An 11,515-nucleotide genomic window follows, 5' to 3' on the forward strand; every position below is an offset into this window, starting at 1 on the left:
CACAAACTAGACCTGGGAGTGTTCGAAATAACTGTTGGATCTGGGAGTGTTCTAATTAGCTGTTGGACCTAACACTTTACAAACATGGGAATTGTTGGTGCTGAAACTCAAAGGGCCTAGGCATCTGAATAAGCCAACAAGAGATCTACATTAATATTATTTTATAGAGAATGTTAGATTTCTTTTTCTGTGAAGTATTTGCGTAAACAATGACAGGACATATGTATTATGGTGTTTATATATATATAAAGCAGGTTGTGGTAGTTCTGTATATATGCAATTTGATTATTGCCATTAATAATTGTATTATAATTCCAAGAATATAAAATTAAAGATCATGTGTATAGATATGGACCACACTTGGTCCAAATTGGCATTTTAGGACCAGCAAACTAGCGGTTGAAAATCTTTAGGCACCAGTTGGTTTTACAAGTAAGGACCAGTAAATACAGTCCCCATAAGTATTTCTAGGACCAGAACTACCATCCCTAAAGTTATTATAAGGAACAGTTTTATACTAGTCGCAAATACATTTTAAAGACCAGCTAGTCCACCCCGTCCTTATTGACCTTTAGCGACGAAGGCAATAAGGACGGGCTGGTGACCAATTTTGCTAGTCGCTATTGACCTTTAGGGACCAAAATATCACTTTTAGGGACCAGTTTTCCCTTCGTTGTAGAGTGTTTTTCTTGTAGTGTCATGCCATCATCAGTTTCCCAGGTCACCTCTTCTCTATTTTTGTTCCTCCACAATACTTTAACTGAAGCCACCTCTTTGGTCCTCAATTTACGGACCTGTCGATCTAATATAGCAACTGGAGTTTCCTCGTAGGACAACTCCTCTGTGATTTGAACATCCTCAACTGGGACAACTCGAGAAGGGTCTCCTACACACTTCCGTAGCATCGATACATGGAAAATTGGATGAACAGATTTTAGCTCCGAAGGCAATTCTAACTCATAAGCCAGTCGTCCTACCCTTCGAAGGATCCAATATAGCCCAATGAATCTTGGACTAAGCTTTCCCTTTTTGCCAAATCGCATAACACCTTTCATAAGAGAGACTTATAAGAATACCCAGTCATTGACGCTAAACGCTAAGTCCCTTCGTCGCACATCTGAGTATGACTTCTGTCGGCTTTGAGCTGTTAGCAGCCTCTCCCGAATGAGCTTAACTTTATCCACTGTCTGCTGGACTAAGTCGGATCCAATCAACCCTGACTCACCTACCTCGAACCATCCAATGGGGGATCAACATTTTCTCCTATACAAAGCCTCATAAGGTGCCATCCCGATGCTGGAATGATAACTATTATTGTATGCGAACTCTATAAGAGATAAGTGGTCATCCCAACTCCCCTTGAAGTCTAGCGCGTACGACCGTAACATATCTTCGAGTGTCAAAATTGTGCGCTTAGCCTAGCCATCTGTCTGAGGGTGAAAGGCAATACTAAGATTAACCTGTATCCCCAGTCCTTTCTGGAAGGACTTCCAGAAGTTGGCGGTAAATTGTGCGCCTCTATCAGAGATAATAGATACTGGGACACCGTGTATCCTAACAATCTCTCTAATATAGAGCCCTGCATAGTCTTCGGCCGAAAAAGTAGCCCTGACTGGTAAAAAGTGGGCTGATTTTGTTAGTCTATCAACAATTACCCAAATAGAGTCAAACTTGCAACGCGATTAAGGTAACCCTATAATAAAATCCATATGAATTGCTTCCCACTTCCACAAATGAATGGCTATCTCCTAAACTAGCCCAGCGGGCTTTTGGTGCTCAACCTTCACCTGTTGGCAGTTCACAAATTCCGCAACGTCCTTCTTCATCCCGTGACACTAATAGATCTCCTTAATATAATGGTACATCTTCGTCGAACCAGGGTGAATAGAATAACGGGAATGATGTGCCTCTTCCATAATTCGATGTCGAAGCCCTGCAACATTTGGAACACACAATCAACCACTCTATCCTAAATTGTGACCCCACTATCGTCTGCCTCTAACAATCTGACTCCTAAGCTAGCTAACTGATGAAGCTCTCGCGCTAGCTCCCGCTTCTCAACACCTAAGTGGGATAAATTACCCATAGATTTTCGACTGAGGGCATCGGCTACAACATTAGCCTTTCCTGGATGATATAAAATATCCACATCATAGTCTTTCAGTAACTCAATCCATCGATGTTGTCGCAAATTTAACTCCTTCTGTCTAAATATATATTAAAGGCTCTTATGATATGTGAAGATGTCAACATGAACGGCATACAAATAGTGTCTCCAGATCTTTAACGCATGCACAACTGCAGCCAACTCTAAATCATGGGTCGGATAGTTCTTCTCATGCTTTCTCAACTGCCTTGAAGCATATGCGTTAACCTTACCATGTTGCATTAGAACACATCCCAACCTAACACCAAAAGCATCATAATACACCACATAGCCTTCTGAACCGTCTGATAATGCAAGAACTGGTGCTGATGTCAACCTGTCCTTCAGCTCCTGGAAACTATGCTCGCAAGTCTCAGTCCAATGGAACTTAGCTGCTTTTTGAGTCAGCTTCGTTAATGGGCCTAAAATTGAAGAAAATCCCTCTACAAACCTTATGTAGTACCCAACTAACCCTAAGAAACTACGAACCTCAATCGGAGTCATGGGTCTGGGCCAAGTCTTTACGGCCTCAATCTTTTGTGTATCAACCGCAATGCCTGCATATGATACAATATGGCCTAAGAAAGCTACAGAGTCTAACCAGAACTCACACTTAGAAAACATTGCATAAAGTTCTCGGTCTCAAAGAACCTGAAGTACTACTCGCAGATGATTTGCTTGCTCATCTTTTGAACGTGAATACACCAAAATATCATCAATAAATACAATCACAAACAAGTCTAGATACGACATGAATATACTATTCATCAGGTCCATGAACACTGCTGGGGCATTAGTTAATCCAAAAGACATTACCCAGAACTCAAAGTGTCCATATCTAGTTCTAAAAGCTGTCTTTGGAACGTCTTTCTCCCGAACTCGTATCTGGTGGTACCCTGATCTTAAATCAATCTTTGAGAAACACTTAGCACCTTGTAACTGATCAAACAAGTCATCTATCCTCGGAAGGGGATACTTATTCTTTATAGTTGCCTTATTCAGTTGTCGCTAATCGATACACATTCTTAGTGAGCCATCTTTCTTCCTTACGTACAACACTGGTGCACCCCATGGTGAAGCACTAGGCCTAATAAAGCCTTTATCCAGCAAGTCTTTCAGCTGATCCTTTAACTCCTTTAGCTCAGCAGGAGCCATTCTATAAGGAGGGATAGATATGGGTTGTGTACTTGGTAGCATATCGATAGTAAAATCAATATCCCGTTCTAGAGGGATACCAGAGAGTTCGTTTGGAAATACATCTAGAAACTCATTAACTACCGGAATAGACTGAAGAGTCGGTGGTTCTGCATCTATATCATGAACGTGAACAAGATGATAAATACAACCCTTGGTAATCATCCTCCTTGCCTTAAGATAGGAAATAAACCTACCTTTCGGCGTTGCTGTATCGCTTTTCCATTCCCGAATTGCCTCTCCTGGAAAGTGGAATCTAACAATCATTGTCCGGCACTCAACATTAGCATAACAAGATGCTAACTAGTCCATACCCATAATGACGTCAAAATCAACCATCTCTAATTCTACCAGGTCTACAGAGGTCTGATGGTCGATAATTTCTACCGTGCAACCTTGATAGACTCTCTTGGCAATAGTAGACTCACCAACTTGTGTAGATACAATAAAGGGTCGATCTAATGACTCTGCTACTATACATAACCTCCCCGCAATAAATGGAGTAACATAAGGCAAAGTAGATCCAGGATCTATCAAAGCATAAACACAATGGGAGGAAACAATCAATGTACCTATCACAACATCTGGTGATGACTATGAGTCTTATCGGCCAGTTAATGAATATGTACGGTTCTGTCCACTACTAGAACTAGATGCTCCCTCTCTGCCTCCACCTCTACCCCTACGTGCTGAAGTATAAGGTCCATGCCCTGTAGACTGTGATGATGAGGAGGAACCTACTGCTGACCTGGTCAACTGACCTGTACCACCCTGACCTATGGTAGGGCAGTTTCTCTACCCATGCACCTCCTGTCCACAAGAATAATAATTTGTAGAACCTTGTTTGCACCTCCCGAAATGCATCCTACTGCAAGTAATGCAATGCGGCAGGGATGTCCTAGCCTTGCCTGAACCCCTCTGCTGCTGCAAGCCTAATGCTCGTGAACCCTCACCTGAGCCTGACTGTTCCTGATGATCAAATCTACTACCCTGGAACTGCTGTGGTGGAGGTCTAGGTGGCCTAATAAAATATCAGGGTCTAGGACCACCCTGAAAATCTCCATGCAAACTAGCGAGCCTAGCCCTCTTTTGTCTTTCTCTCTCGACCCTCTCACTCGTATATAGTAGATGTCGGTGATCCTCTATGCCCTGTGCGAAGGCCTGAATCCACAAGATATCCATATTATCATTTAGCGCAGCGGTAGAACAAGCCTCGATATAGTCTGAGTTAAGCCCTCCCACAAATCTACGTACCACCCTGTCATGCATCGTATCAACAAATGCTGGTGCATATCTAGCCAATGAATCAAATCTCAGCCCGTACTCTTGGACACTCATGCCACCTTGTCGGAGGTTAAAAAATTTGTCCACCCGGCCAACCCTAATCTCTCGAGGCAAATAGTGATCTATGAAAGTTTCTGTAAAGCTATCCCAAGTGGGTAGATATGTATCTTCTCCCCTAGATCTCTCCCAACTTTCATACCACAATACTGCAACATCACGCAATTGAAATACTACTAACTCAACTGACTCAGTCGCTGAGGCATGCATGACTCTGAAGATCCTATGAAGCTGATCAACAAAGTGCTGAGGGTCTTCTCTGCGATCTGTCCCTGTAAACTGTGGAGGATTCAAGGCAAGAAATTCACGAACTCTCGAACTTTCGGGCCCTTCAGAAGGTCCCACAATATCTAGCGCAACTGGTTGGCACTGTGCAGCTACTAACTATGCTAACATATATACTGCACTCTTGAAATCTTGATCAGATAGAATAGGAGGAACTAGAGGTGGACTGCTGGTGGAGCCGAAAGTCCTGTAGCCCTCGGAGGCTCTTGAAGCTGTGGAGAAGCTATAGGGGGCTGAGAAGATATCTCCCCCCGAGTCTCACAATGGGCCACCTCCACCTGTGGTACTTTGTCGGTACCCTCGCTTGCAGTTGTATCTAGCCCCTAGCTAGTTGTGGTCTGTCTAGTGTCAGTCTTCTATATCTACATACAAGTATCAATTATAAACCAGAAACCTCAACCCTTAAGACACCGCTCTATAACACGAGGTGAGCAAAAGAAGGATAGTCATTCTAACATGTCCGACAGCTTCTTGCTTATCGAATGTGGTGCACAACACATTTATAAACAAGACTCTACTAGACATGGCTTGCAGACTCCCTAGGATATGACATTGCTCTGATACCAACTTTTGCCACGCCCCAACTCGAGGGGCGCAACTAGCTTATAATGCCAAAATTCAGGCCCGAGCCGACCCTGCTGAACCATTTGCTACTAGCGCATGGCAGCCACACGCAGTCAAGAAATCAAACAAGTATATCTCGGCTTAAAACTAAGCCATCGACTGGCAAGGCCCCTGTAAACTAATCTATAAAAGAAACAGCTACTCCCAGGAGATCATATAAATAAATAGTCAACTAGCACAGAAGTCCTGATTGGTCCGTCGAGGCCACCATGATATCTATACCAAAACTAAAAGCAGGTATATATCAATACAATACATTAAACAACTCACAAGCTTCCGCAAACCAACAACATAGGCCAGCATGGCCATAACATAGCTATAAACCCCACACACTAGTGTGCAAGCCTCTAAGAGTAATAAAGATCGGTGGGACATGGCCCCAGCCTACCCATAAAGATATATACAACAAAAGGTAACAAACCTCCCAACTCTGGCAGCTCCGGAGGAAAGGGGCTAGCCAACCAGATAAAAGTCAATCCTACTGCTGAGGAGGTCTACTCAGTCGTCTGTCAGGACTGGCATGCATGAATGCAGCTCCCCCAAGGCTATGGGGCGTCACTACAAAATAATGTACAGAGTATGAAAGGCAATAGACTTTGATGAGGTATCCTGATATACTAGAATAATCCAATAAATAAATCAAGGCTAAGATAAGTGTAGTGATCTGCTCCTAAATCTAAACTTATTAAAAATAATAAAACAACAACCTAACCAAGCCCCCATAAGCTCGGCAGGTACAAACAGCACACAAGACCACTTACTCAGGCCCCCATAAGCCCGGAAGGTGCCAATCAGCCTATATAGCCCTATCAGTAGTCCCCTAGCTCCGTAGGTAGTCACATAGCCCTCTTAGGCATTAATATAGCCTTGTAGGTAGCACATATCTCTCTTAGACATCAACATAGCTTATAGACAACTCATAGCCCTCTTAGGCAACAACATGACCTTGTAGGAAGCACATAGCCTTCTTAGGCGTCAATATAGCCCTGTAGGCAACTCATAGCTCTGTTAGGAATCCATATAGCCCTGTAGGTAGAATATAGCCCTTCTAGGCATAGATCACATTTCTGCAGCTAACCACAATAGTCCCAACGACAATAATAACAATCCAACCACTAAAAGCGAGCAATCTAGTTATAAGCAACCTATACAAATAGCCTCTAAGTCGTGTCCAACATAGGGACGCTACTAACTGATTAAGAATCCCGACAAGGGAGGATTATATCAACTCGAGCAGCCAACAATCAATAATTACGGCTACAAGTATATCAAGGATAACAACCCAAACACATTGCTTCTAAGCTTTAAGGAAACATGTCGTAAGTACGGAATAGCCTTACATACCTTTTTCGCTAAATTCACGTGGCCTAATGTGTTTTACTCAATACTCTCTCGATACTACAACAAGGTAGGACCATAATCAACACACAAAAATAAAAGATACCATGACAATACGATAAAATATATGTATTTCCGTCGCAAATTGCTATTTGCTGCTTATAAAAGCTAGAGTCGATGAAAGAAGGGTCTTACCTCGATCTTAAGGTCGTAATACGCTTCAAAACCTTCAAATATATCCAAATCCTTATTGGCCCAACACTAAAATGTGATATGCTACGCAATCCATAAAACAAATTATACCACAATGATGAGGCCAACACATAGAACAACTTTCGTCAAGGACTTAAATCGAGGAAATCTATATTTCACTTGATCCTAGAAATGGGTTTCTCTAATTTCTCTGATTTTTAGCTTAAAAATGGTGAAAAAGGTCGAAGGAGAAGATATATGTGACATTCCACCGACTCAGGGCCCCACCTCACGTGCCTGCTTGCGTAGTCCCACGAAAATGCGAATATCTCTCTATTCTGAAGTCCTATGAATGAACGGTTTGATGCGTTGGAAACTAAACTCGTAGACCTTCGATTTCATAGCTCGCGGGACCGTAACTCTTAATAGATTGGGAGAAAACATCCGAGACATTTGACTCAAATTTCAAACAAATCTTTAAAAAGGAATTTACGGTAACTTTTGCCATCTTTTATTTTGTCACTTACCTAACTTCAAACTTGAGATACCACACTTGAACACTTAAAATATCACATAACACATCATTTTTAATTTATTACTCACCCTCCTTGTCTTTCCACGAAGATACGAGGTAGTTTAAACGTTTTTAAAAGTCGGGGTGTTACAGTCACAAATTTTTGACTATTGCTATGAATTTTTCAATTCTTCTCCTTTTGTTAACTCAAAAGAAGATGAGGTGAAGGTTGAGAAGATGAAATATTTTGACAATATGTTAGACTTTTCAAATTATATTTTGAAGAAATTGCTCAAACAACATGATGAAGTACAAGATTTGAAAGAAGTTGAGCATTCAAAGTGTAAACAAAAGCAAGATAATGAAACAGACAGTAAACAAAAAATAGAGAAAACGAGTCGAAACATTGAGAAGAAAGGGACTACTTTGCTGAATTTTTTAGTGCTCTGCAATTGCAGATTTTATATGACAAATACATAATGTTTGAAGCTAAAAACTGGAACCACTAACTCCTAAGAAATAGGAAGTAAAGCCATGATAAACTTCTTCCCTAAAGACGAGGACAAAGCTGAAATAACTTGACTATATTTGCGAATAGGACTCTATGTAACATACTATTTCTCTAACACCTTCCCTTAAACTGAAAGCATGTAAGCTTCAGTTTAACTTTAGCTTCTTGAAATCTTCCATAGTGCCGATACCACTCTACTTCCTCAGATTTTGAAAAGGGAGAAATCTGAGAGGTTTGGTAAAAATGTTGGCCAACTGATCTTCACTTCGGTAGTATTGCAACTCTATTGTTCCTTCATTATTGAGATCTCACAGGAAATACTACTTCACATCAATGTGTTTGCTTCTTCCATGGTTCACAGGATTCATTGACAACTTGAAGGCTGAATTGTTGTTGTAAAATATTATAGTGGCTCTTCTTGTCTTGTACTGCAGCTCTTCAAGGTTTCTCCTAAGCCAAATAGCTTGACAAGCACAAGATGTAGCAGCAACAAATTCAACTTCTGTATTTGATAATGTGACAATTGTTTGTATTTAGAGGACCACGACACAACCCCTGCATGTATCATAAACACATAACTCGAAGTACTCTTTCTATCATCTTGATCTCCAGCATAATCACTATCAGTAAAGCCAACCAAATCTGACTTTTCTCCTTTCATGTAGAAAATTTCAAAATCCTTGGTTCCTTGTAGGTAACGCAGAATTCTCTTCGCAACTAGGAGATGCATTTCGATTGGGCACTCCATATATCTACTTGCAAGACTAACAACATACATGATGTCTGGTCCTGTAGCAGTTAGATACATTAAACTACCAATAGTTTGCTTGTAAAATGTGCTATCCACCTTCTTTCCACTCCCAGCTTTGTTAAGTTTCAAACCAAACTCAAGTGGAATGTTGGATTGCAATTCTGCATCTCACACCTATTTAAAATTTCTTGCACATACTTCTTTTAAGAGTTAAATTTCTCGCATCTCGTAGAGCAGCTAAGAAAGTCTCTAGTAACCCTTTAAGAGTTAAAGGTTTAAAAGCAATTTGAACCATGCCAATATGCAAAAATTTATACTGAGATTTATATAATTCAATATCACGCTTATTTAATAAACGAATAGTTTATTCGGACGAGTTTAGCGCCAATGATTGTTCAGTTGTTTTAATCAACTGCTTATTAGAAATCTTATCAAACCAACCATAATCATAAATGATTTTTATATTAACTTTCGGAATAGTCCATTTGTTTAACAAATCAAGATTTTGAGGTATATCTACCTCTTCTAGTCGAGTGCTTTTAATATCTTCTTGATCCATAAAAGAGAGAATATATCTATGCCGGAATTCTTCACATCAATTATATATATACCATGAAAGTTCCAAGGCTCTGATACCAACGATACAGGATCACTGATCTGGCGGTAGTACGCCAGGTCATAGATCAAGCAAGTCAATATCCTTAGAGGTAGTCCAACTACATAAGAATCGAAATACATAAGAATTTTAACGTAGTTTCTCAGACTGCATGGTTTAATTATTTTACCCAAGCAAAGGGTTTGTCAAGAAGCTAATTCATACTTTTATTAAGCCTATTGTCTGATAGTTCTAACCGGGTATGAGGCGCCCTACTTATCAAACTCACTTTCAGGCTAAAAACCACGGCTCATCAGACGGAGTCATAAAGACAAAGCCAATAAAAGTAGTACTAGATCTGACTGTACCTCAATCTCGGAACCAAGTCGAGAAGCCATACTAAAATTCTTCTATATTTAAATAAAGCTTAGATCCATTCATGGTCTATATAAAAGAGAAGTTAGTTATCCGGCATAGATATAATTTTTTAGCTGGACATAGTCACGGCTTAACTCAGAAATAAAAACTTGAAAATAAAAGGAAGTACCTTGTAGCAAACAGCACACTTTACTATTCCTCCGGCCAAAGTCCGGTAAGGTTACAATACTTGAAAATATTTTACAAGTGGGGAGAGAGAAGGAAAGAAAGAAAGAAGGAAAGAGGGTTTCTAAAACCTGCTCTTCTTTAAAGAAAAACAAACCTATTTATAGAAAAAAAGAAAGCATCTATGTACAGGATACTGAGCCCCTATCTGGGTCCTGGTAACAGTGTATTTACTATTGGTGAACAGTGTTGCTACAGTAGTGCGGGCCCGCTACCGACGCGCCTAAGCTTTACACTTTGTCTTTTAATTTTGCCAAAAAATCTTCAGCTTTCTTCAATGCATCCACTGGACTTTCTTCTTCATATTGTTGGGTTTCGTGCATATCTTTACTTGTTTCACTACGCATTGAAGAATCTAATTTTGCGTAATGACTTATATTTAGAAGAATCTTCTTCTTGACTTCTTCTAGATATCTCTTAATCATTTCATTTTGCTCTCCTTCATCATGATTAGAAAATTTTCTAGCCATATGTTTTACGGAGGTCGAGTCATCAGTCATGATTCCTTTATTAGGAATTGATTTATAATCGTGTACGGTTTTCGTAATTAGATCCAGCAGTTCTTGTCCGTATATGGACTTTGTTTTAGGATCTTTCTTCATCAACTTGTCCCAAAAATTATTATAATAAGTTCTGTATAGACAAGGGATTTGTTCCTCAGTAAAATCTACTTCCGGAACCCATTTATGAATCCATGGAACAGAGAATTCTATAAAAAAGTATATCTGTTCAATTTGTTGAAAATAACAAATATGTTCTTGATGATATAATTTGTTGAGATCTGGGGAAACCTTGACCCATTCTTTGTATAACTTGTGAAATGGTTCGGGCAATATTTTTATTGTTGGCCCGTGGTATGACCACCAGTTTAAAAACCAATTTGGTATAGGATTCACAAATATCTTGGCACATACTTTTATAAACCAAGTATGTTTATGCCTCTCATTGTTATAACAGAGAACTTTATTAAATGCCTGAATCTAATCCCAATAGGTAAAGCTTACCATGACTTTGTTTAGACTGAATTGTCTTTCAGTCATTGAGGAAATACCCCAATCTTCAATATGAATGATGTGTTTTATAATCATTTTAGAGAAGTTATAAACATTCTCACTTGTATTATATCCTAAAAAAGGTTGAAATTCAACACCTGTGCTTATTAGCAAAGTCTCATAATATTTCCGAGTTTTGTATGACTCACCCGGGAAATAAAGCCCATTAACTAAATACCTCTGGAATATCTTCCAAGGTTCTTCTCTTCTCAGAGTTTTCTAAGAGAAATATCATTTCTCTTTTTTCTACCTTTTCATATGTTTTGATATCATCAACTTCTTCTTTGGCGATTGCAGCAAAAGAATCACCCTGCTTTTAAGTTATAAACTCCTGTAGTTTAGAATATAATGGATCACTTTCTGGAATAT

The 11,515-nt window shown here is 39.7% G+C and overlaps 1 pseudogene; it reads left to right on the forward strand.

Annotated features, from left to right (window-relative positions):
- Positions 1-8,103, forward strand: part of LOC125869915 (fatty acyl-CoA reductase 2, chloroplastic-like) — a 33,036-nt pseudogene extending 24,933 nt beyond the window's left edge.
- The last annotated feature ends 3,412 nt before the right edge of the window (positions 8,104-11,515 follow it).

This window comes from Solanum stenotomum, chromosome 7 (genome assembly GCF_019186545.1).
Source record: "Solanum stenotomum isolate F172 chromosome 7, ASM1918654v1, whole genome shotgun sequence".
NCBI classification, from domain to species: domain Eukaryota; kingdom Viridiplantae; phylum Streptophyta; class Magnoliopsida; order Solanales; family Solanaceae; genus Solanum; species Solanum stenotomum.